This window comes from Aquarana catesbeiana, linkage group LG01 (assembly GCF_042186555.1).
Source record: "Aquarana catesbeiana isolate 2022-GZ linkage group LG01, ASM4218655v1, whole genome shotgun sequence".
In the NCBI taxonomy this organism is placed as follows: domain Eukaryota; kingdom Metazoa; phylum Chordata; class Amphibia; order Anura; family Ranidae; genus Aquarana; species Aquarana catesbeiana.
The window spans coordinates 595,683,925-595,709,375 of NC_133324.1; the positions used below are offsets into that span (position 1 = coordinate 595,683,925).

At 39.6% G+C, this 25,451-nt stretch overlaps 1 protein-coding gene across 2 annotated transcripts in view; it reads left to right on the plus strand.

Moving 5' to 3' along the window:
• The first annotated feature begins 564 nt into the window (after window positions 1-564).
• Window positions 565-25,451, plus strand: part of LOC141107581 (uncharacterized) — a 337,458-nt gene continuing 312,571 nt past the window's right edge. The window contains exons 1-2 of one of the 2 annotated variants that reach the window (XM_073598426.1): window positions 565-656; window positions 765-838. The gene's annotated coding sequence lies outside the window, so the exon portion shown is untranslated. The remainder of the gene's footprint in view (window positions 657-764; window positions 839-25,451) is intronic. The other variant, XM_073598433.1, reaches the window with a different exon arrangement.

Genomic DNA, 25,451 nt, shown 5'->3' on the forward strand with positions numbered 1-25,451 from the left:
GTTAAAAGCTCACGTTTTGTGGCGCTTTCAAATCGCTTTTAAGGTGCTTGGGCAGGGCATTTTGGGAGCGCTAAACTCAGCACTCCCAACCCGCCCCAAAGATGCTGCTTGCAGGACGTTTGGTAACGTCCCACAAGCGCACCGCCCAGGGTGTGAAAAGTCACACTTCAATGAAGGGAGGCGGTTTTCAGGCACTTAGAAGAGGCTTTTTCTAGCGCTGAAGCGCCGGAAAACCGCCCCAATGTGAAAGGAGTGTAAGTTTTATACATGTCCCATTCAGTATATTGCTTTGAAGGCATTTGAGGTTATGAAAATTCTATTTACTAATCACTAATTTGTAATAAAATAAACGCATGAGTGTATTTTTATTGTGCTGTAAAAATGTACAATTTAAAACACTTAGCACTATATTCCACGAACAATTTTGTTGTTACATTTCTTGCTTCATGAATGAAGGATTACATGTACTTTATCTGTTTCCTGGTTTTTCTACTTTTTACTTGACGTTGTTTTGTGAGCCACACCTCAGAGAGGTCAGCTTCTCCTTCTTCCTCAGAGAGTAACCTGAGCTTAGCAACCCAAACCAATACTGACATAGTCAGCTTGTTTTTCCTAGAAACAACAGTGCAAACACATACATAGATAGGCAGGTACAGGTAAGCTTAATATTTCTGTCATTATTTACTGGTCATTTATTCAATATTCTTATATTAAATATAAGAAATGAGACTATTATAATATTAATAGTATTTATTAATTCCTAGAGCTGTATAGTTGTGAGTCCAGATCTTCTATCCGAGACATGTGTATAATGTGAACCTTTATCCTGAAGACAACAGTAAGGATCCATTCACACTTATTTGTTTGTCCACGGTCTAAGGGGTTAATTTACTAAACGAGAAGAAAATATTTCTTTGCAAGGTGAAGGCACACTGGTGTGTTTACTTTGGATACTCAATTATATAAAGTATGAGGTAAAGGAAATCATTTTTTCCTTAAGTGGAGTAAACAGGTTTTCACCTAATTTACCAAGCCATGTAAATTTTCCATTTGCAAATAAAATTCTCTATTCCTTTACTAAATTAACCCTTATGTGTTTTTACTCTGAAGGAAAGTGTAGCTTCAGTTTTCATGCAGTGCGTGCAGCAGCATTTAAATATTTCTGCATTCATTGTATGATTTGCAATACCGCACATTAGTTGGGCCCACAAATGCTTAGTAAATTCATAAAACACATGTATAATATATTTGAAAATATTCTGACAGAACAAATAAAACTTCAACGTAACTAAAGAGGAACTAAACTGGGGGGTATAAGGAGCATTTGCTATAATGTGCAAATGTGAATGTTGTATGAAGATATTATGGTAGACTTACCTTTTAGACTTACCTCACACCATGGTGCAGAGACTTCAGTTTTTCTGCATGCCTTGTGCAAGGGCACAAAAAGAACAATTGTTCTCTATGTGCTCTGTTCACACCACAACACTGGTATCATGTGGTGTGAACAAGCCCTTTCCAATCAGTTTTCATGTATGTATGGTAAGCACACAGTTTTCGGTTCTCTGAGGGGAGAACTGACAGATCCTCTGTCCATACAGAGTATGAACAGCGATCTGTTAGTTTCCCTGCACAGTCCACATTCCCCTTCAGTTAGAACACTTCCTAGGACACACATTAACCCCTTCACTACCCCCTAGTGTTAAACCCTTTACTGCCAGTGACATTTTTACAGTAATCAATGCATTTTTAATCGCACTGATCGCTGTATTAATGCCAATGGTCCCAAAAATGTGTCAAAATTGTCCGACGTGTCCGCCATAATGTCGCAGTCACAATAAAAATCACCGCCATTACTAGTAAAAAAAAAAATATTAATAAAAATGCGATAAAACTATCCCCTATTTTGTAGATGCTATAACTTTTGCGCAAATCAATCAATATACGCTTATTTCGATTTTTTTTACCAAAAATATGTAGGAGAATATGTATCAGCCTAAACTGAGGAAAAAAAAGTTTTTTTATATATTTTTGGGGGATATTTATTATAGCAAAAAGTAAAAAATTATGCGTTTTTTTCAAAATTGACGCTCTTTTTTTGTTTATAGCGCAAAAAATAAAAAACGCAGAGGTGATCAAATACCACCAAAAGAAAGCTCTATTTGTGGGGAAAAAAGGACATTGATTTTGTTTGGGAGCCACATCGCACAGCCGCGCAATTGTCAGTTAAAGCGACGCAGTACCGAATTGCAAAAAAGTGCTCTGGTCTTTGGCCAGCCAGATGGTCCGGGGCTGAAGTGGTTAAAGTGTTACTAAACCCACAACAGTAAAATCTGTCTGTATATGCAGAATAGCATGCTTGTTATACTCACTGTGGAATTTAAGGGTTTAATCCTCTGCATTGTGTAAAAAGGCTATTTGCTCCTCTATGCACACATTCTCCCCTACTGCAGGGTCTCTTGGCAAGGCCAGATAAGACACAGTCAGAGTTGTAAGGCTGCACATGCTCAATTTGGTCTCTATTGCTAGAGAGAACAGTTCCTTGTTGAGCTGAGCTTTTCAGGTCACATGATATTGACATCACACATGTGGGCGTGTATACAGATCTTAAATGACAGCCCAGTCCCTCCCTCCTCCTCCATTCCCAGTAATTAAAAAAGAACACAATGGGTGGGAAGTCACATCAAGATTGATAGATGATCTGCCTCCCATAACAGCATGAGGACACAGGCTGTAGTGGAAATCTCTTCCTACCTGAACACTCAGGCAGACCCTGCAGTTTATCTTTTGACTGTGGTATACAGATCAGCCACAAAGGTATATAGTGGCAGTATTTTAATGTAAAAAGAAGATTTATAAGCAGTGGGCACTGCGGGGGGGGGGGGGGGGGCGGATGAACTATCTTCATATTACTGGGTTTAGTAACACTTTAATGCTGCTTAGTTGCTGCTTCTGAACTGCTTCTTCTGCATTTGGCATCTTTCTTGTTCAGCCATTTTCTGCCCACTGATGCTGTAATTCCCACGGGTGCATGCTGGAGTTACATTATCCTGGCTCCTACTCTCAGCGCCTTACAGATCATGCGAGTGTACACTGCACGATATACTGTATGTACACACAGAAAAAAGGATAGAAAGTGGAAGGAGTTTTTTGGTTTCAATCCCAGAACAGAATATCGAAAATAGAAAAAACACAATACAGAAATGGTATATGAATTGATACTAGGATTAAATTAAAGATGAATTGATGATTCAGACCAAACTGTGGCTTTTCAGGTGTTTGGACAAACACCCAAACTTTAGCCTATTCATGCCACTGTTTGGCGGGAGTTGTGCATCATATATAGAAACGGTATTTCTACTGCTTCTATGTATATTACACCTTTCTGCTGTCACTGTTTCCTAAAGAAGTTGTGGACTCTTGCACCCATGGCTGCCCTGGGAACCACTGATGTCAAGGGGACTCCCTGCTCCTTCTAAGTAAAGGGACATTGACTATATGGCCAATTATGGTCAATGACATTGACTAAATATGACCATGGCCACATTTGGCCAATGATATCACCACTATCCCTGCCCCTTCCCTTATATGGCTGATGACAGCTCAAGGAGCTTTCATTCAGGTAGTGTTACCTTTGAGATTGGTCACATGTGTCGTGTTTTATTTTTCTGGCTTCTGTACCCCATACTCATTCATGTGGGGGGCAGCATCTAGGGGTTCCCTTACTACTAGAGGGGGCATCCAGATCCCCCCCCCCCCATGTTGAGGGCATGCTCTGGATGGTTCAGGATAGAGGAAGATTAAGGATCTGGTATAGATTTTTAGGAAAGCTTCCTGTTTTTTTGTGTGAGGTACCCCTTAAAATCAATACCAGACTCATAGTATTATTTATTTTAATTCTTGCTGTAGAAAGTGCTACAGCAAAAATGATGTTTACATAAAAAAATAAAAAATTAAACTGTTGAAATTGCTGGCAAATGACATTCATTGCCAACTTCTACTAGAAAAACGAAAACACACTCCTCCAAAGGTCCTCCAAAATGCATAAAAGACTCTTGGAGGAGTTTGTGCACTTTTTTTTAAAGCAAAGAAGTCAGCAATTACAGCTGTCAAAGTCATTTGCTGGCGATTTTAAAACTTTATTCCTTTGAAAATGTCAGTGTTCCTGTGGCACTTTCCACAGAGCTGTGTCCCTTCACAGGCAGGATTAGGACACCCCCCAAGCATGTTATCTAAAGGAGTTGGACATTTTTAAAGTTCCACTTTAAGCATTTAAAAAAATCATTGCTCCTATTCAAAGATTTTAATATATGTTCCACAGGGCAGCACCCAATTCTGTCCATCCATACAATTTTCGACACCCCCTTGCCTATTAGCCCAGAAAATGGGCATTTTTAATTTGACTGATTCATCTCCCATTGATTTAAATGAGGTTTAGGTTTGGCATCCGAACCCCTGGTTCTGCTTCTGCACTCTAAGCACTGAAAGCATAATCTCTATAACTGATCCAGTTGTGGTGAGATAGCTTTAAATTACAGTTCCAGTAATTTGGCAGACAGTGACTTGACCCAAATGACATCTTGCAGATCGTAGAAAGATTTAATCCAAAACCGTGTGCATACACTACATGTGGTGAATGGGGGCTAAAGCATGAAGAAGAAGGGTGGGACTAATTACAAAGTGCATCCACTAGCTTCAGGGTGAGGTAGGGACAAAATTAAGGCAAGTAAACAGACATGATACCCCTGCTGAACCAAACCCAGGGCAGTTTCCCTTGTCACTAACAGGATGATTTATAGAATGCAAAGTCTAATGGAAGACTATAAAGATGAAATAATAATTCCTTATAGAGAAATAGCACAGCTTAGACTGGGAATTTTGACCAAATCAATTTAGGGTTATCAGACTTTATTGAAGTGTTGCATTTTGTTGTTAATGAAACTGATTTTTTTTAATATATAATCACAGAATTAATACAACTGGCAACCATTGAGATGAACTGAACCACATCAATAACCCCATCTTGGGGAGCTTGTCTACAAGACGTAAGACAGTTATTCACCAGGTAAAAAATATGGTGAAAATGTGCTTGAGATCATATTTATTATTTGAGTTTTGAGGAGAGCAACAGTAGGACACGACTACCAAAAATTTTAAATTGTGACTCATTAATGAATGCTATAAAACAGTTTAAGAACGGAGAATAGTAAATGGTCAGTATAGGCTATCTTTACTAACTGATACAATGTAAAATGAGCCTGGCACTCACACCAGTTAGCCAGCATAAATACAAAAAAAATATGTATATACAGTCTTAACAATTTGCATTTAAACAGGTTTTTGTTGCATACATACGCCGCCTTGTCAAGCACCATCGGTGAACTGTGGTCCCTAGCTTTAGGGGTAGCTCATTCCTCTTTGAAGGCCCATTCACACCAGCCTGATTCGCTACATTGTGTTAAAGAAATGCATGTTGTGTCATGTGGCGACTGAACAGCTTATTTGCATCGTGACTTTATTTTAGAGGTGACAGGACACCTTAACGCTGCTGTGGGCAGGCAGCATTAAAAGCACTCACCTCTCGTCTAACCTAAGACTTCTGGAACTCCACCCATCAGCCAATAAGGAGTGATGTTGCATCCGAAAACGTCCCCCCTCCCATCCACCGCATCTCAAGCTGGGAAGGCCTGCTGCGTAGCTGAAGGGCGTGAGTGGGGCCTCATGTCTAAGTTTTGCCTAAGGCCTCACAAAGCCTTGAGCTGCCTCTGCTGCCAATTGAGGGAAAGATGGACCCCACTCGGCTCCATAGCATTGAGAAATTTTTTTTATTTTTTTTTCAAATTTCATTTTTTTTTTTGTTATTGCATATTAGTGTAAATATGAGATCTGAGGTCTTTTTTACCCCAGATCTCATATTTAAGAGGTCCTGTGATGCTTTTTTTCTATTACATTCCTTGTAATAGGAATAAAAGTGACCCAATTTTTTTCTTAAAAGGACAGTGTCAAAATAAAAAGTTAAATAAATAATAATAATAAAAAAAATTTAAAGTGCCCCATCCCGACGAGTTTGCGCGCAGAAGTGAACGCATACGCATGCAGCGCCCGCATATGAAAACGGTGTTCAAACCATACATGTGAGGTATCGCCGCGATCGTTAGAGCGAGAACAATAATTCTAACCCTAGAGCTCATCTGTAACTCAAAACTGGCAACCTATAGATATTTTAAAACGTCGTCTATGGAGATTTTTAAGGGTAAAAGTTTGTCGCCATTCCACGAGCGGGCGCAATTTTGAAGTGTGACATGTTGGGTATCAATTTACTTGGAGTAACATTATCTTTCACAATATAAAAAAAATTGTAGCTAACTTTACTGTTGTCTTATTTTTTAATTAAAAAAAAAAAAAATTCCAAAAAAAGTGCGCTTGTAAGACCGCTGCACAAATACAGTGTGACAAAAAGTATTGCAATGACCGCGATTTTATTCTCTAGGTTGTTAGAAAAAATATATATGTCTGGGGGTTTAGTATTTATATATATATTATATTTATATAAGTAATTTGTTAGCAAAAAAAAAAAACTGATTTTAACTTGTAAACACAGAGTCTGAAAAATAGTCTGAAAAATAGGCCGGTCCCTAAGTGGTTAAAGCATTGGTTTCCTATGTTTTTCAAGTTTTTAAGTCACATAAAAAGGATTGCCCTTTCCCTGCTGTATGGTATTTTGATGACCCCTTGACTATTAGTCTTAAAGATGGACAGAATCAATTACCAAATTTGCCCCACCATAGAATTTGCATTAGATAGTATACTGAGAAGGGTTCAATTCTATGTGGGATTTAAATCATGACTACCATAGAGTCCAAGCTATGATGCCTGACATTGTGTAGACAGTTGTGCTGTAGTTTGTGCACCTATCTTAATATGGTGCTGTGTTGCTTTTTCAGGCTGGCCAGAGCTCATTGGGAACTATAATGTTATCAGAGGTTACTTACCTTGTCCCCAGGATCCTGCGATGTACTCCCGATGTGTGCGGTGGCTGGATCCTCCGCATGATCGTCTGTGTGTTCTGGCTTCCCTTCCGTGCGAGCGTCGCGACGCAGGGGGGTGGAACCGGCGCCAGATTCAAAATGTATAAGTCACAACACACACCATACATTGTAATCTTATTGGATAAATTGACCTCAGTTTGCCCCCCAGTGCTTTATCCAGTGCCCTTGCCTGCAGTTTTACTGTTCTTTCTGCCTGGAAACTGCAGAGCGACCATGGCATCAAAAAAGCGCACCTCTACCTCAAGATCGGTTTATTACGTGCTGGAAAACAGCGATAGCGATACAGAATCACTTACAGAATTGAGTGATAGCGATTCGTGGGGAAGTTCATCATCAGACACAGAAAGTGATTTCAGCGACGATCCTGCGACTGACATCAGTGATGTGCGGAATTGGTGCTCTATCGACTGCGGTACGGATCACGTAACGCCCCCAAGATTCCCGTTTACTGGAGCACCTGGTATCAAAGTTGATGTGGAAGATGACAACCCACTGGCATACCGATGAGGTCAAAAATAGTTACGGAAACAAACCGGTACCAGGAGCAACAAGCTGCTACACCTCTGAGGTTTTAAAGGAGCAGTAAGTGCGAACCAGTGACCAAGAGGACATCTGGAAATTTATGGGCCTCAAAATTCTTCAGGGAGTGGTGGGGAAACCCCTGCAAAAGTGGTATTGGACAACCAATAAATTACTAGCCACTCCTTTCTTTGGCACGGTAATGTCGGAGTACAAATTTTCCCTGATAATGAAATATTTGCACTTTGGAAATAATGAAGAATTTGACGTAACCACTCATCCAGCCCCCAAACTCAAGAAGATTTGGGAGGTATATCAGATGATTCTGAAAAAACAGAGCTATGTTCCAGATAGAGACATCAGCAATGACGAAAGTCTAATGGCCTACAAGGGAAGGCTCAGCTGGATACAATATATAGCGTCAAAGAGAGCACGATTTGGCGTAAAATCTTTCATGTTATGTGAATCGAGCACTGGTTATATTTGGAACTCTGTCCTATACACCAGTAAAGGAACCAAATTCAACCAAAAATACAGTCATTATGGAATGGCAACCTCTTCAGTTCTTTCATTGATTGAGCCATTGCGGAATCAGGGCAATTGTGTAACTACAGACAACTTTTACACATCTCCTGAACTCTATGAGTTCCTTCTACATAACAAAACGGATGCCTATGGAACCGTTAGGGCTAACCGGCGTGAAATGCCGCCAACCTTTGGCAATAAAAAGCTCAAGAGAAAATAGGAGGAGAAATAGTTGCCTGGCAGAAAGGCAAAATGATGGCACTGCTATGGCGGGACAAAAAAGATGTGTGCCTAATGAGTACAATCCATAACACCTCCGCTGGTACACATAAAAGGTGGGAAAGACATCATGAAACCACAAGTGGTTATAGACTACAACAGCACCATGGGAGGTGTTGACAGAGCCGACCAGGCAATGACATTTTATCCAGCCATGAGAAAGCAACAAAAAAAATATTATAAGACGATCTTCAGGCATCTTCTTGAACAGTGCCTATGGAATGCCTTCATTCTACTAAAAAAAAAGTGACAAGCCTGTGGTTCACGCTGACTTTGTTTGGAAAGTTGCAGAACGTATTTTTCTGAACCACCAAACACCAAAGGTTGCAAACAGAGCTGGACATCGTGCTACTGGTGTTGTCAACCCGGAACGCCTGACTGGTCGTCACTTTATGGACCACATCCCACCAACTGAAAAAAAGGCAGCACCCACAAGGATGTGCGTAGTTTGCTGCTCAAAGCGTGATGACACTGGAAGGAAAATCAGAAAAGAAACCAGGTTCTATTGTCCTGACTGTGACGTTGGACTTTGTGCAGTCCCATGTTTTAAAATTTACTATACCCGGGATGTTTACTGAAGCAATATGACTAGTAATATTGCACCCTTGTTTGGCCCAAAAAATGTCAGTGTTTTTGATTTGTTTATGTTATTGACTAAAATTTATTGAATAAAATGTATTATTATGATATATTATTTGTTATTATTTATAGTTATTTATTATATTATAATTTATGATTTTATGTTTCAAACTTTATCATACACAGGATGTCTACTAGACTCTGGTTTGGACAGATTTAAAGAGGAGTTCCAGTCAAAAAAAAAATTAAAAGTCAGCAGCTACAAATACTGCAGCTGCTGACTTTTAATTGGACACTTACCTGTCCCAGGGTCCAGCGATGCGGATTGAAGCCCCGCTCGTCTCCCCCTCCGTTCAGCGGCGCCGGCATTGCAACTGTGGACGCCGGGCTGTGGCTTCACAGCCTGGCACCCACTGCGCATGCGTGAGCGGCGCCGCGCGCCGTGATTGGCCGCTCAGTCACCTGGGACCTGTAATGGGTCCCAGATGATTGACAGGAGGGAGGGAGGGAGCAGAGCCGAGCCCTTCCTGTGCCCAGGGGGAAGTGATGTCACCAGCCCAGGCACTGGAAGAGGCAGACTACGAGGGACCCCTTGCAACAGGCATTTAGAGGTAAGTAAAAAAAAAAAATCTAAATTTTTTTTGTATTTTTTTTTAGGATTTTTCATGTAGTTTTGTTTTTTTGGGTGGAACCCCACTTTAAGTGAGTTATTCTTAAGAATTACAGGCCTACAATATAAAACGTCAAATTTCCATGCAAAATAATTGTACCGCTTTCAGCATCTAAAAACCGAAATAATCATACCGCCAGGGAGGTTAAAGGGGGCTTCCAGATTCTGATAAGCCCCCACCCATAGACCCCGACAACCACAGCCCAGGGTTGTCGGGAAGAGGCCCTTGTCCCCATCAACATGGTGCTTTGGGGTGGGGGGCACAGAGCCTCCCTGCCCCAGAGCACCCACCCCTCCATGTTGAGGGCATGTGGCCTGGTATGGTTCAGGAGTGGGGGCGCTCGGTCGTCTGGTATGGATTTTGGGGCGGCCCCATGCCGTTTTTTTTTATTTTGGCATGGGGTTCCCCCTAAAATCCATACCATGGAAATTGCCGGCATTCTTTATCTTTAAGTTTATCTGTCAGTGGGAGAGCCCGCTGACAGATGATGACTCATGGTTGTTTAACAACAAGCTATTTCTTCACACCGAATTTGAATCGGTCGTTTTTCAACCGATCCGAATTTTATTTTCCTGAAAAGTTGGAATTCGTTAGAAAACGAATAAACTAAACGAATTTTAGCGAATTTCAACGAAATTCGTTACTATTCATTACTATATATTGGTCCAAATAAACAAAAATTTGTCCGAATTTGTATTTGGGCCAAAACGAATTGGACAAGTCTAGTAGGGACAGAGCCCCATTTGAAAGCACACATTTATCCATGTTGAAATCTAAGCTTAGTTAAAAAAATGTAAAACAGCATCAAGAGTGCCTGACTATGCAAGCTCTTTCCCCCAGTTCATTCATCCATGGAAGCTCTAACTACAGCTTATATGAATGGAACATGATCTATGAATGGAGGACAGGCGGATGATTGAAAGGTCCACCATTTCCATTCATAGATTATGTTTCATTCATGAAAACTATAATACTGCTTCTATGAATGGATGGAAAGGTCAGACATAGTTAAGCTCTCTTGATGCATGCCTGTCACAGCTCCATTGGCTCTATTAACCTCTGCCACACCGGAAGATTACGAAGGAAGTAATTGGGGGAGGTGGTCATCAGAGGATGAAAATTTCTACTCAACCAGAAGAGAGCAGCACAGGGAACACATCACATTTAAGGTAAGTAATATCCCTTGCGCTGATTTTTCATTTTATCTAAACTTAGGCTTTAAGTGCATGTATAAATGTATGAAGTAACTTCTCAATATGTGTACTCCTTTCTTCTATGTCCCAGTGGTAAATAAATAATAATACGCTTACAACAAATCTCAGTGCATTAAAAGTATGTATTTGAATCAGGGATTTTTCTAAGTGTGTGTCTGTCTGTTACAGCAGTGTATACTTAATGGCCCATGTAACCCTTGTAAAATTCTCCCAATTTCCCTGCCCTGACACAAACTAATGAGCTGCATATGACTATTCACAGCTATTTTGGAGTTCTTACTGGTAATCCATGCGTGCAGTGAATGTTATTGCTGGTAAATGAGCTGTTCATGCAATTATGAATATTCATAACTGCTTTCATGAAAGCAATTTCACACAGTTTTTGTACACAGTAAAGTTAAATTCATACTATTTCTGTAACTTTGATGCACAATTTTTTTAGTATATTTTGTCAAATGCCTTTTTTTATACACACATATGTGTAGCTACCTTGCCCTAGACAGCAAGGACTCTTTAAATTAAGAGGTGCTGTAATCAACCTAAGCTGAAATGATAGCTCAGTGTTCATTTGGTCTCCCCAGTGTCATTGTTTAACTGACTGCTGTTAGAGAGCCTCCCTGGCAATAGTGCAAGATACAATGAGTGGAACTCATAAATGGTAGGGATAAGCTGACAAGGGATCCCTGTAATGTCATAGGCCAAATACAGTGTGGGGACCATGAGATGTCATTCGGCAAGTGAAGTGACAGGAATGAACATGTCGGTTGTTTTTTTTCTTTTAATGGGTCAGCGGGCATTGTTCATTGTGATTCATATGAATCTTCATCTCTGGTTGACCTGTGTAGCCGGTGCTTGGATAAACAGAGAGCGAGTTAGAACAGTGCAGCAATTGCTCTCTATGTCCTCACTGAACTGATGCTGGTACTAGCAACACTGTCTGCCTCCCACCAGCAAAGGGAGCAGTCAAGCCAAAGGAGCTCTAAAGACTTGTCACTTGCATGCTGGCTGCATTGGACTGTGGGAGTTGAGGTCCTGAATGTGAGCCATGCTGTGGAATCCTGTGGACTATTGAACTACACTACCCACAAGGAGGCAGTGTGAGGTAGGATAAAAGGCTGTATTTCCTGGGATGCAGACAAAGGAGCTTTCTCTTTTGCTTCATGGAGACCAGAGTGAGCAAACCTGCCTTTTTGAGTGTGTGCCCATCTAAAACAAGTGATCTGAGCCACAGATCGGGATCCTGTGTGCTGGGGATTAGAGGGAGAGTGGATCTGAGTGTGTAGAGGCTGAGTACTGAGCTATTGGTGGTACACAGATCTTTGTTGCAGACTGGAGTGCTGTTTACCTGTGGTTTGAGGACTGGAGCCATCGCAGGCAGATCTAGAAAACATCTGAACAGTGGTACTGTTGCTGCCACTTCACTGGGGCTGGTGAAAGAGCACTTCTGCCGTAGACCCTTTTGCTTCTAGTAGGGACTGAGCAAATAGAGACTTTACCACTGCATGCAGACTTTATTGGGACTGTATTTGTGTGCACCACCCTAAAGACTGGGTCCCAACGTTAGCCAACTGAAGAACAATGAATTAGGGCAAAGGACTGTCTTGTTAGAAAGCTGCTTTATTGTAACTTCATTTGCTGCCACAAGTAAGGGGAGACTTCTACAGTAAGATCTGGGTCTCAGCATAGTTATTTCTAGAGTGCACTCTAACCGAATAGTATACTGGTTGCAGGAAAGTTATCAGCATTGTTTACCATTATACTGATTGCCATTCATGCCTATTGCTTTGTGCAGATTTGTAGGTTACCAGGTATGGATTACCCCTGCTACCTAGAACTCCACACCAACTTGCTACAAGTTAGTGATCACATTGTCTAGAAAATTGTGTTTGACTTACATTTTATATGTACAAATTGTCACCTACTTTAATTTGTTCCAATATAGCGTGTTTCTTTATTCCTAACCATTCTGGTGTTTACTTCCTGACACTGAATTATAGTTGTGTGCCAAATATTTATCTTTGTACCATCAATAGTAATGCAGTTTCTACTTGCTTAACCTGATGTGCCAGAGGGGTGAGGTCATTAACCAAGTCGAGACAAAGAGCAGAGCACCCAATCTACTGAGTATCTCATTCGGGGGTTAGTGCTACACATGATTGACAGTTGATTTATATTGTGGGATTGTGTATGTGTGTTTTTATTTATTTTTCACTGTTTTATGTACTATGTACCTCTTATTCATATGGGGGGCCAGTGTCTGTGGGCCCCTTTATTGATTCCAGATACCGATAAGCCCCCACCCACAAACACCAATAACCCCTGGCCAGGGTTGTGAGGAAGAGGCCCTTGTCCTCATCAACATGAAGAAAAGATTCTTTGCCAGGGGTGGCATTTTTAACATTTGGCGATAATTGACTTTAACCTCCCTGGTGGTAATCCAGAGTGTGGCTCGGGGTGAATTTTCATTACCAAAAGCGGTAACCCCAAACCACACTCGGGATTGCATTGCAGGATCTAGGCAAAGTTACTTACCTTGTCCCCTGAATCTTGCGATGTCTGCGATGTCTCCCCGCTCTGTGTGAGGGCTGTTTACTCCACTCGATCTATCACAGTGCCAGGGCTCCGTTCCCTGCAAGCATCGCGACGTGTGGGGACAGAGCCCAGTGCCAAATTCAAAAAGGGAAAAACACATAACACATACAGTACACTGTAATCTTACAGATTACATTACTGTATCAAATCATTTCACATCCCTTTTGTCCCTAATAATTTGTCCGGTGCCCTGCATGCAGTTTTATATTATATATACTGTTCTTTCTGCCTGTAAACTTAAGAATGTCCATAGCAAACAAAAAGTGTCCCTTTACATCTAAAGCCGTTTTAAAACAGCGATAATAAATTAGAATCACTTGCAGAATTGAGCGATAGTGATTTGTGGGACAATAAAGAAAAAAGTGTACTAAAGCGCTGATATGAACTAGTAAATGAATAAATAAGTGAAAAATACTAGAAGATGACCAAATAATATAGCTGCAATTATTCTGTATGTGAACTGATTTCACACAAAAAGTGTTGTATATATTCAGAATGTATAATGCACTAATATTAACCTCCCAATATAACACGGTGTGATCTCTTAATGATTAATCAGTGAATCATGTGCAAAATATTCAAAAGGAGCCTATTATAAATAACATAACATCCTTCACCATAACAAAATCCTATAACTAAATAACATGTGATAATAAATTATTGAACACAATTAAAAAGAGAAAAATAAAGATGAGAAATATTAATGTAATGAACCACAGTGCACAGGTATCTCAATAGAACAGCATACTGCTGTGAAAAAATATAATGTCTTTGATGATTTGATGAAAAATGAGTAATCCCCAGTGATAGCTGGCTTGCTCATATATTCAGCTGCTCGTTAGTATGGACTGGCTCCTGACTTTCGAAGAACTTCCGCAGTATGAAACAACAAAAAAAAGAAAGACCATTGCGCAGGCAGTGTGATATGTAATCCCTATATATTAAGGGTAAAGATTCACTTACTTTTGAGCAGAATAAATCGCATATGGTAAGGTCAGTTGCATACAGCTAACAGCTGGGATCTCCTCACACGCCAACAGTGTACACACAGCACTGCTCATCACTGGCTCCTCCCGACCGGTTTCATCACTAGACACGTGACTTTTTCAAAGGTGACCATGTGACGACCTTGCTTAGTATTTATAGTGTGCATGCCGGTTCCCATAGTGACCAGGGAGTGTAATGCATCATCATGCTGCTATATGCGTTCTGCACTACATTCAAACAACATAATATCCATACAAAGTAACAATTTAATACATATAGATACATATTTTTTTACAATAAAACATATATTTAAAAACATAAATTGCAACTCTACCTTAAGACCCATTTAAATACATGAAGTAAACAGATATAACCTAGGAACTCCCTCCAGTGGTGAACCAATGGAATTACATCTCTACATAATCATCCTCTCATACACATCTATTTACCCTTAGCTCATTAGAGGATGATTATGTAGAGATGTAATTCCATTGGTTCACCACTGGAGGGAGTTCCTAGGACAGGTTTACGAATTGTAACCAATTGTAATCAACGATATTGAAGGTCAAAAAAGGCCTTCCTTCATAGAAAAGTGGGAAAAAGAACTGGAAACAAATTTGGAAGAGCAACAAATCGAGAAAATGATTGCAGGTGGATACAACCAAGCATGGGATGTAAACACCATCGAGATGAACTACAAATTCCTGGTTAGGTGGTATATGACCCCGGAGAGACTTCATAGAATCAATCAAGAAAAATCACCATTATGTTGGAGAAACTGTGGAAAAAAAGCCACGATGATACACATGATACACGGGTGGGACTGCCCGAAAATCAGCGTATTCTGGCAGGAAGTAATTACATGTGTAAAGGAGATTACGGGAGAGAAGATAGAAAACAATAGATTGACCTGTCTGTTCCACGACGCTAAAATTCCCAAAAAGCAATACATGAAAAAAGTAACATCAAAACTACTAAATGCTGCAAAGGGATTGATACCAAAAAATTGGCTAAGGAGCGAAAGCCCAGACCTGGGAGAATGGTTCAAGCAGGTGGAGCACTATCACAGAATGGAATTACTTTGTTGCAAAGATGAAGGGCAACTAGATGAACGTATCTCTGTCTGGAATGGGTGGGAAAGATACAAAACCTCAGACAGCTATTGGGAGAAGTTGCTGGAAGCAACAGATCTTAAGGAGAAATAACATCTGGGAAAGGAAGGAGAAGTTTCAATGGTGAGGCGGGGGGGGGGGGGGGGGTTGGATAGAAATTAGAATAGGGAAGGTAGTATGGGAATGGTGTAGAGTGGGAAAAATTCTTTTTTAAAGTCTTTTGTACAAATAAAGGAAAGGAATTCTTTTTTTTTTTCTTTTTATCCAAAATATAAAGCAACCACGGTGATGTGAACTCGAGAAGGGACAGGTTTTGAACGTTAAGTTGAAATGAGTCTCTCAAAAGTAAACGCTGAAGTGGTTGAAAAAAAAGAAAAGACCTTGTTCCTGCTACACATTTTGCCCTCTAGACGAGTGCACAGGACCGACAGAGGAGCCTCCCACCAATTCTCAGGTGTTGGAAAACTATTCTGTGTACCCACAACTGTCACCTTGGTATCAGATACAGGTGTGTCAAGGGGTGAAACAGGGCTCTCCATTTCCAGATTGACAGAGGAGGAACTAGGCTCATCGACATTCCTTTTACTGGTAACCATTGTTACTTCAGAACACTCGCCTAATGTATCATTTGTCAGTCTTTTGGGTGGGCGAATGCTCCTCTTTCCTCTTTGTTCTTTTGGTGTATCCTCTATTTCTGGGTGAACAATGTTTTCTTCTAGTATGGACCTTGTTTCTTCCAATTCAATGGGAGACTAACACACTTCAGCCCTTTCAGACAATGATGGTATAAACTCTGGAGCTTCTGTCCTAAGGGCCTCACTATCCTCTCTGATTGTCGGGAATGAAATACTCCTTTCAGCTTCGGGTGTATCGGATGACCACAACCAGCTGATGTCCATGTCTCTCTCCTCACTATTTTCAGTTGTTAAAGACCCAGACTGAGACCTAGTTACAGGCCGACGTGCAACATCTGATGTAGATGATAACTTCTCCTCGGGGATTATCCCGACTGCATCAGTGAGGGGCAAAAGGTGATTCCGATGCCAAGTCTTAACTGGTTCAGCACTTCCTTCTGGTCTAATTTCAAATACTGGAAGCCCTGGGAGCTGTTTACATACGATGTATGGCTGTGACCTCCAGCGATTTGCCAACTTGTGTTTCCCAGGAATACCCAAATTTCTTAGTAGAACTCGGTCACCGGGTTGTAGATCTTGAACCCTTACTTTGAGGTCAAAGTTCCTCTTATTTCTATTCCCTCTGTTGTTTGACATAGTCCGAGCCTTCTCATAAGCAATCTTCGGACTCTTCCGCAGCCTATTTGTATATCCTCGATGAGAGTTCTCTGAGGTGTGGTCCAGAGAAGTTCCAAAAGCCAAAACCACTGGTAATCTAGCCTCTCACCCAAACATCAACCGGTAAGGTGAATATCCTGTGACATCACTCTTAGTGCTATTATACGCATGTACTAAAGCAGTGATATGCTTACTCCAGTTGGGCTTTTGCTCAGAGGTCAGTGTCCCTAACATATTAAGAAGAGTTCTATAGTCGATACACAGCCGTAGGGACCCATTTTTCTTCCTCACTACCACTATCGGGGAGGCGTATGGACTCCTGGACTCCCTGATAATCCCAGTCCTTTTCAGCTCAGCCAGCTGTTCTCGAAGGTCCTCCAGATCTCCCAATGGGATCCTCCTAACCCTTTCTCGAAAAGGTTTGTCTTCCTCCAGCCGGATCTTGTGCTCTGCACTTTTGGCATACCCCACATCAAACTCACTCTTTGAGAAAGCCTCTCCCCATCTCATGAGCTGGGCTTTGGCCCTCTCCATCCAAACAGGCGTAAGGGAGGTGTTCTTCGGGTAGAAGTCCTCTATGGGAATCTCCCCTTCGGGTCCTCTTTTAACATCACTTGGCGAGACCGGGGTTGCTTGATTTCGCCTGCCCGAGCAGCATTCTTGCTGGTACCTTCACAGGCAAAGCTGTCGTGTTCCGAACACTGACTGAGACTCTCCTTCTGCTTATCTTAAGCGCCTTAGTTGATAACACTTTTGGGATTATCTCCAGACCCACACCTTCTTCTCGAGTGTCCATCTTCAAGACAATGAATCGACCAGGTTGTCTCCAACTCAACTTGACAGAGGCCCACATGCATATCACTTCACCCAGTTGTAGCAGCTCTTCACCTCGGTCTAAACGCCAAACTTTTCCCACCCCTCCTGGTGGGGCCTTCTGTTCATGTACTATATCCTTGTACACTTGGGTTAGCATGGGGTGTACCTTTATGGCTGGGGCACTTTCCTTCTGTACAAGCGGTGTCAGGAGTCTTCTGACCAGATCAGTATTTGTTCCAATGATAAGGGAACTTCGATGAGCCCCAGGGGGCCGAGGACACACTACTGCCAGGGTGTCAAAATTCTCCGCTTTTCCAGCCACACTCGGGTCAAAGGTGAGTTTGATAGGGATATATCCCTCATAAGGGAAGTTCTGGGTACCCAGGCCCCATATCTCTAATTCCTTTAACTTTTGCAGGGGCAGATGTTTGAGATGCTTCACATAGAAATCTTTGTATAATAGAGTCACCTGGGCTCCAGTATCCAGAAGGGCTTTGGCATAGATTCCTTCCACTTGAATTGGGATGATCGGGGAGGGTCCTACTAGTTTGGCAGGAAATCCACAAGGCGAGGTTGGCTTACTCTGCTTATTCTGTTTGCTGAGCTTCAGATTTCGAATAGCCTCAGAAGCAGGCCCTTTCAAACTCTCGGTAATCCGCTGTTTTTTATGCGTTTCAGGGATGTCCCACTCATCCAAAGCTTGCGTGGCCTGTTCCAACCACTCTTCAAAGGTGTCTTCTTCTTTGGGTACAGGCCGTCGGCCCGAGAAAATTTCAACACTTGTACCCTTGAAATTTTCCGGAACTCCCTTCCTGCATTCTAATAATGCATAAGTGCAGAATGTCTTATGATTGGGTCTGACTGCGACCACCTTGGCTCTTTGTTCTGGGAACAGCGTTTTTACCACTCAGTTAATGTGTTCCTTCCCCCAGATATCTCCCCAGAGTTCCATGGCCACGCTCGCTTCTGAGCGGGTGCCTTCTGCCTCACACCACTGTGCCACCATGGGGGGATCCATTCTATGGTTCTTAAGGGGGCGCTGGACTTCAGAGTGACAGTTATCCCGGACGAGCCCCCACATGTAGCAATAACTCACGGTGGAGCTGCTGAATTATTATTGGGCCTGTCCTCTGGTCTTTTCACCAAGTCGTTCAATCCCCTTGACACAACTGTAGTGCAGTGTTGTAATGACACTAATGCCAACTTTAGCCCACAATATACACTTATACATATATTTACCTCTACCTGATTCCTTGTAGCTCCACCTGCAGGAGAAATAACAACACTGCACACCGACTTCTGTAATAACCAAAATAACTTCTTTTTTACTGAAATGATATATGTATATAAAAGTTATTACAATGGCTACACTATCACATCAACGTAGTGTAACAGTATAGTGAATAATTATGACAGTCTTTGTAACATACACAAATATACCTAAATATATATATACACTAGGGAGCTCCCCCTGCTTTAAACCGTAAAGTCACTATCGTTTATAACTAGATGCAAGGCCCTGCAATAGAAAAAAAGACGTCTTGAATCTTCGCTAGCTATGAATCAGTTAATGTAATCCACAGAGAGTTCTTCTGGAGTGTTGCGCAGTGCAAGGTGATACACAAAGGCAATTATAATCCAACAAATTGATTAAGTTTTCTTATTTGAAGAAGACAGACATCTAGTATCAGTTCTTGGATATTGAAGTCTGTGTAAATGTAATGTTTTCCAACTCAATGGTTCCGTGGGACTATCAGTCCCAGCAACACTCTGTAACAGTTCTAAATGTGTGTAGTGTTAAACAAACTTCTGGGTGTTAACCCTCTCACCGCACTGGATCCGGACAGATGGGTGTCTCCGTTTCAGCAGTTCTCAGTCCGTGTGGAGCCCCAACCACGCTGTCACGCTGTTCCGTTTTCTAACGACCAGGAGTCCTTAGTTACCTCCTCCATGGGTCTCTGGAACGATCACTTCTGCTGCTTCAGCACACTGTGGATACGATGGCGGATCCTTGCTGCTGCTCCGCTCCTTCACAAGGTAGGCCGCAACCCTGTGGGACACACACACCCACAGAGTTCTGCTGGCAGGCCACGCGTCCCAGGAACAAGAGACCTAAGATGGCCGCTCCCAGTCCTTTTATATCCTCCCCACAATGCAGTTCAGTTGTCCTCTGGTCCTTGAGCATTGTGGGTAGATCATAGTTAATGTCCAGAAGAAAACAATCAATCACTTCCATGTCACTTCTCAAAATAATGAAAAATAAACAGATTGCATCCTTATAATTAGCCACTAGATGGTGCTATATCAACTTATTACCTTTACAACAATACATATGACTAGAAACAAAAGTTGTCAGTGCTACACATATTATCCAATGCAGATCCACATCAGTCATGATGCGCGAAATCCACTGTCCACTGACACATCTGGTACCATCGTATCACTCAGCAGGATGACGTGACTGACAATGTATGTACATTATGGCCCATTTTTGGGGTTTTCTTTTTTTTTTTTTTAAGAACTTGCTCAAAACTGTGTCTGTGTATTTTACACATTACATTTTTTTGTGAATGATAATTCACAATATATATATAAAATTGGGTACTGACATTTATAGGTAAAGTTGATCCAGGGAAAATCCGATTGCCTCTCGGGGGATCAGGATGGAATTTTTTCCCCTGCTATAGCAAATCATGCTTTGCTGGGGTTTTTCGCCTTCCTCTGGATCAACTGTGGGTATAGGATTGTGCATATGAGATTGTATGATATTATTTATTTATTTATTTATTTTTATGTTTGAACTAGATGGATTTGTGTCTTTTTTCAACCTTACTAACTATGTAACTATGTAATGAGTAGTGGTACTATGTACCCCTTACCTAATCACATAGGGAGGTAGCAATATCCTATTGTTAAAGGGGGCTTTCAGATTTCAAAAATCTCCCTGGCTGCAGACCGGTGCCGCCTGCCATTTGGTGTACTAGGCTGATTCAGTACCTTTTACTATTAAAAATGTATAAAAACAGCTAAATTACAACATAGGTGATATTAAAAGTCAATTATTTAATAATTGATTTTTGACTCAAGGGAGTTGATTTACTAGGTTGTTCACTTTGCAAGGGAATTTTCCCCAGCACTTAGTAATTGTGGTGGAGTTTCACTTTGCAAAGAATACCCAATCCCATGCAAGAACAATAACATTTTTTTAAAAAACGGCATTTTCTTCTTGCTCGTGATTGGATAATGTTAGTAAGTAGAAATTCCCCTCATTCACTAAGCTTTGGGGCAAATTCTCTTCCAAGGTGAACAGTCTATTTGCTATTAGCAAATCAACCCAAAGTACTTTACATTGAAAAGGCAATTCCCATTAAAATCAGCTACTGGCTTGTGCCAAAAAAAAATATATATATATATATATATATATATATATATATATATATATATATATATACCCTGGATAGGTTTTTTATTTGTGCCAGTTTTTATGAAAAAAAAGTGCCCGCAACTTTGAAGAGAATAGGAATCCACATTTCATTCACTCAGTTGTAGAAGTGATGCAGAACTGTCACTGCTCATAAGTGCAGTTGTATGAGTTACAAAGAATGTGCAGAAGTAGGACTTTTGTGGAGCTAGTTCTGCACTGGTTTTGCTCTTGATTTTATGACACTGGTGCTTGATAAATATGCCCTATGTCCCCCATTATCAGGTTAATAATCAAATACCTCTCAAGCTTATACTGTTAGATTGCTGTACACAATGTATTGGCTGCCTTTTGACGGCCCATTTTACATTCAGGAAAACCCATCTTCAGTGGAACCTACATGTACCATAGCTGGCAAGTCTTTTTCTATAATAATAAACAATTCACAACTATAAATTAGAGCAGTACTTGTCTCCATATAGCAAATTGGTCATTTCATTTAAATAGTGCATAAAATCCAATCAGTTTATCAGCAACTCTGTGCATAATAATAATCCTTAATTTTCATTCCACAATAAATGTAAAACAAAAATGTATTGCTTGAATCATTGTTGTGCAGTATTGTATGCGCTCGGCCACCAAGTGACTACAACAAAACCCCACTGTTTCATAACATTTGTTATTTGGAGGGATAAATAATGCAAAATGCTCTTTCAGTCCTAAACAGGAACAGCTTGTAGAATCTGCTAAACCTAATTAATTTCAGCTTTAGGGATTTTACCAGTTGCTCAGATCCAGTGATATTTCTCTTGGGATTAGTTCAACTGTTTGCTTGTATTTTGGAAAAATACTTTCCATCAACAGAAACAAAGAAATTGAAAATAACCTTTAATAACAAAGAATATCCTTTTAGGCAAAATGAAAGATGCAAAAGCAAACAATTATGTAATGCTAATTTTCTTTGTTTTCTGCTATAATGAAAAATATAGAAAACATTTTTTTTTTTGTCTTTCAACCCTTGGCAGAGATGGACAAGCTTTGATCCTCTGGCAGTTGCTAAACTACATCTCCCACGATGCCTGGCTACTGTTGTTGGTGGAAATCTCTGAGGCAGAAAAGGCAGCATAGGATAGGTTCAACAACCACCAATGGTATAAGGGACTTCCGACGCTTTTTCTGAAAATAACTTAGCACAAATGAAGAGAAGGAGTTAAAGCAGAACTATAGGCAAAACCTTTTTTTCCTTTTGGCTAGAGCAAGGGAGGGTTACAACTCCTGTTGGATTTATTTTTGCCGTCTCTGTCCCATTGGGGACATTTACTTTCACTTCCTGTCCCATAGCCAAACAGGAAGTGAGCAGACATCTCTGCAAACTAAGGAAAGTCCTTGGGGACCCCCAGGTCACCAGAACTAGTGTCTCCATTGGAAACTTTCCTTTCTATTACTTTTCTGGGGATAACCCAAAATGTGGGATTTTCATTTACTTTCACCTTTAATGATAACGGAGAACAGGACAAATAGGGGTTGATTTTCTAAAGGAAAATAGACTGTGCACTTTTGCAAGTGCAGTTGCCCTCTGCAAGTGCAGTTGCTCCAGAGCTTAGTAAATGAGGGGGAGCTCTGCTGACTTCCATCATCTAATCATGTGCAAGCAAAAATGCAGTTTTTTTTTTATTTTCCCTGAAGGTGATTGGCTATTCTTTGTAATGTGAAGATTTATCTCATTTACTAAGCTTTGAAGAAACTGGACCTGCAGAGTGCAGCTGCACTTTGCAAAGGGTAAGGGCAAAAAAAGAGGGGATAGTAGCAGGACTTTACGTGAGACCTGTCAATGGGTATAAAGACTAGTTGTTCAGGATCAAAAGAAATTGACCTGAAGCAATTAATACATCTATAGTTGGTAAGATAGTATACTGTCCATAACTGTGCATATAGCCTGGGATACCATAATCTCCAAAGATTTTCGAGATGTAAATGATACAAAATATTTTAATAAAATTACCGTAAGACATACTTCATAGAATACATCATACAACATAGTTTGACATATACAGGCAGTAAGACAATAAACATGATTCATGTAATAGAAACAGTTACAGAAAAATGAAATATTTTTGTTCTTATATAATAAAACAATATATGCATCCATAAGTTGGTAACTCTACGCATTTCTTGGCTTTCTACCAATCATCAGGAGTCAGTAGACATGTGCATTTCGTTTCGTTCCGAATCAAAATTCGGACAAATTTTTCATTATTCGGAAATTCGAATGCATCCGAATTTCCGAATTACAAAAGTGATGAATTTAAATGCATTCGAAAAAAAGCGAACAAATTCGAATCGAATTCGAATCGAATTCGAAAGCATATTCAAATTCAAAAACATATTCGAATCGAAGTCGAAAACATATTCGAATCGAATTTGAAAACATAATCGATTTCGAAAACAAATTTGAATCGAATTTGAAAACAATAGAAATCAATTTTCTAAAAAATACAATATAATAGAATATAAAATCATAAAGCAATAGAATACATATATCTAATATTTTTTTTATTCTGTTTTATTGTTTTTCTATGCTTTTCTTTTCTTTTCTTTTCTATTATTTTCTATTCTTTAATAGTCTTTTCTATTTAAATTTGAATTCATTCTATACGAAATTCGAATTTCGGAACATGGCTTCTGAAGATCGAATTTCGTATAGAATGAATTTGAATTTGAATAGAAAAGATTAGAATAGAAAAGAAAATAATAGAAAAGAATAAAGTAGAAAAACATATATTGTATTTTATTCTATTCTGTTCTATTGTTTTTCTATTCTATTCTTTTTTATTTTCTATTCTATTCTAATCTTTTCTATTCAAATTCAAAATCATTCTATATGAAATTTGAATTTCGGAAAATGGTTTTATATATATATATATATATATATATATATATATATATATATATATATATATATATACGGTCTTTATCGGCGTATAACATGCACTTTTTTCCCCTTAAAATCAGGGGAAAATTGCGTGTGCGTGTTATATGCCAATCCCCTGCGATCCCCCGCTGACTGAGAGGAGCGATCGGCGGCTGCCGATTTGAAAATGGCACCGCCAGCGCCAAAATACACAGAGCCGGTCCTTGGCTCTTCTCGGCCACTTTCAGCTCCACTCGAGCGCCGCCCATATACAGATAGCCGAGTGTACTCGGCTAGGTTCGGCTAGCTCTGTTCACAGTCACGCCCATCCAGAAAAACAATAGAACAGAATAGAATAAAATATAATATATATATATTATGTTTTATTCTATTCTGTTCTATTGTTTTTCTAGTCTATTCTTTTCTACTCTATTCTAATCTTTTCTATTCGAATTCGAATTCATTTTATACGAAATTCGAATTTCGGAAGATGGTTTTTCTATGCTATTCTTTTCTATTATGTTATATTTTTTTCTAATCTTTTCTATTTGAATGCAAATTCATTCTATATGAAATTCGAATTTCGGAAAATGGTTATATAGAAATAGAATGAAATCGAATTATATATATATATATATATATATATATATATATATATATATATATATATATATATAAAACATCTTCCAGAATTGGAATTTGGTACAGAATGAATTTGAATTTGAATAGAAAAGATTAGAATAGAATATATTATATTTTTTTATATTTTTTCTATTCTGTTCTATTGTTTTGCTATTCTTATTTTCTATTCTATTCGAATCTTTTCTATTGGAATTCGATTTCATTCTATATGAAATTCGAATTTCGCAAAATGGTTATATATAGTTTACTTTTTCAAATTCGGTCAAATTTTTTTCGAATGCGGTAGAATTTTTTCAAATTTGATCGTTTTTTTTCGAATGCGGTAGAATTTTTTCGAATTTGATAGTTTTTTTTTTTCGAATGCTGTAGAATTTTTTCGAATTTGATCGTTTTTTTTCGAATGCGTTAGAATTTTTTCGAATTTGATAGTTTTTTTCAAATGCAGTAGAATTTTTTCGAATTTGATAGGTTTTTTTTTCGAATGTGGTAGAATTTTTTCGAATTTGATAGTTTTTTTCGAATGCGGTAGAATTTTTTTCGAATTTGATAGTTTTTTTCGAATGCGGTCGAATTTTTTCGAATTCAAATACGAAACTAAACGAATCCCGAAAACAAATGTAACGAATGCAACTAATTTAACTAAACGAATTTAGTTAAATAACTAATCAAAACTAAACTAAACTAAACTAATTTTTTCATCCTGCACATGTCTAGGAGTCAGATGCAAATTAACTACGAATTAAAACAATAGAACATCTATTAGTATATAGTCAGTTATGGATAGATAGAAGGTAAGTACAGAAGAAACATATGTTTCAATAATACTCACATACAACACACTG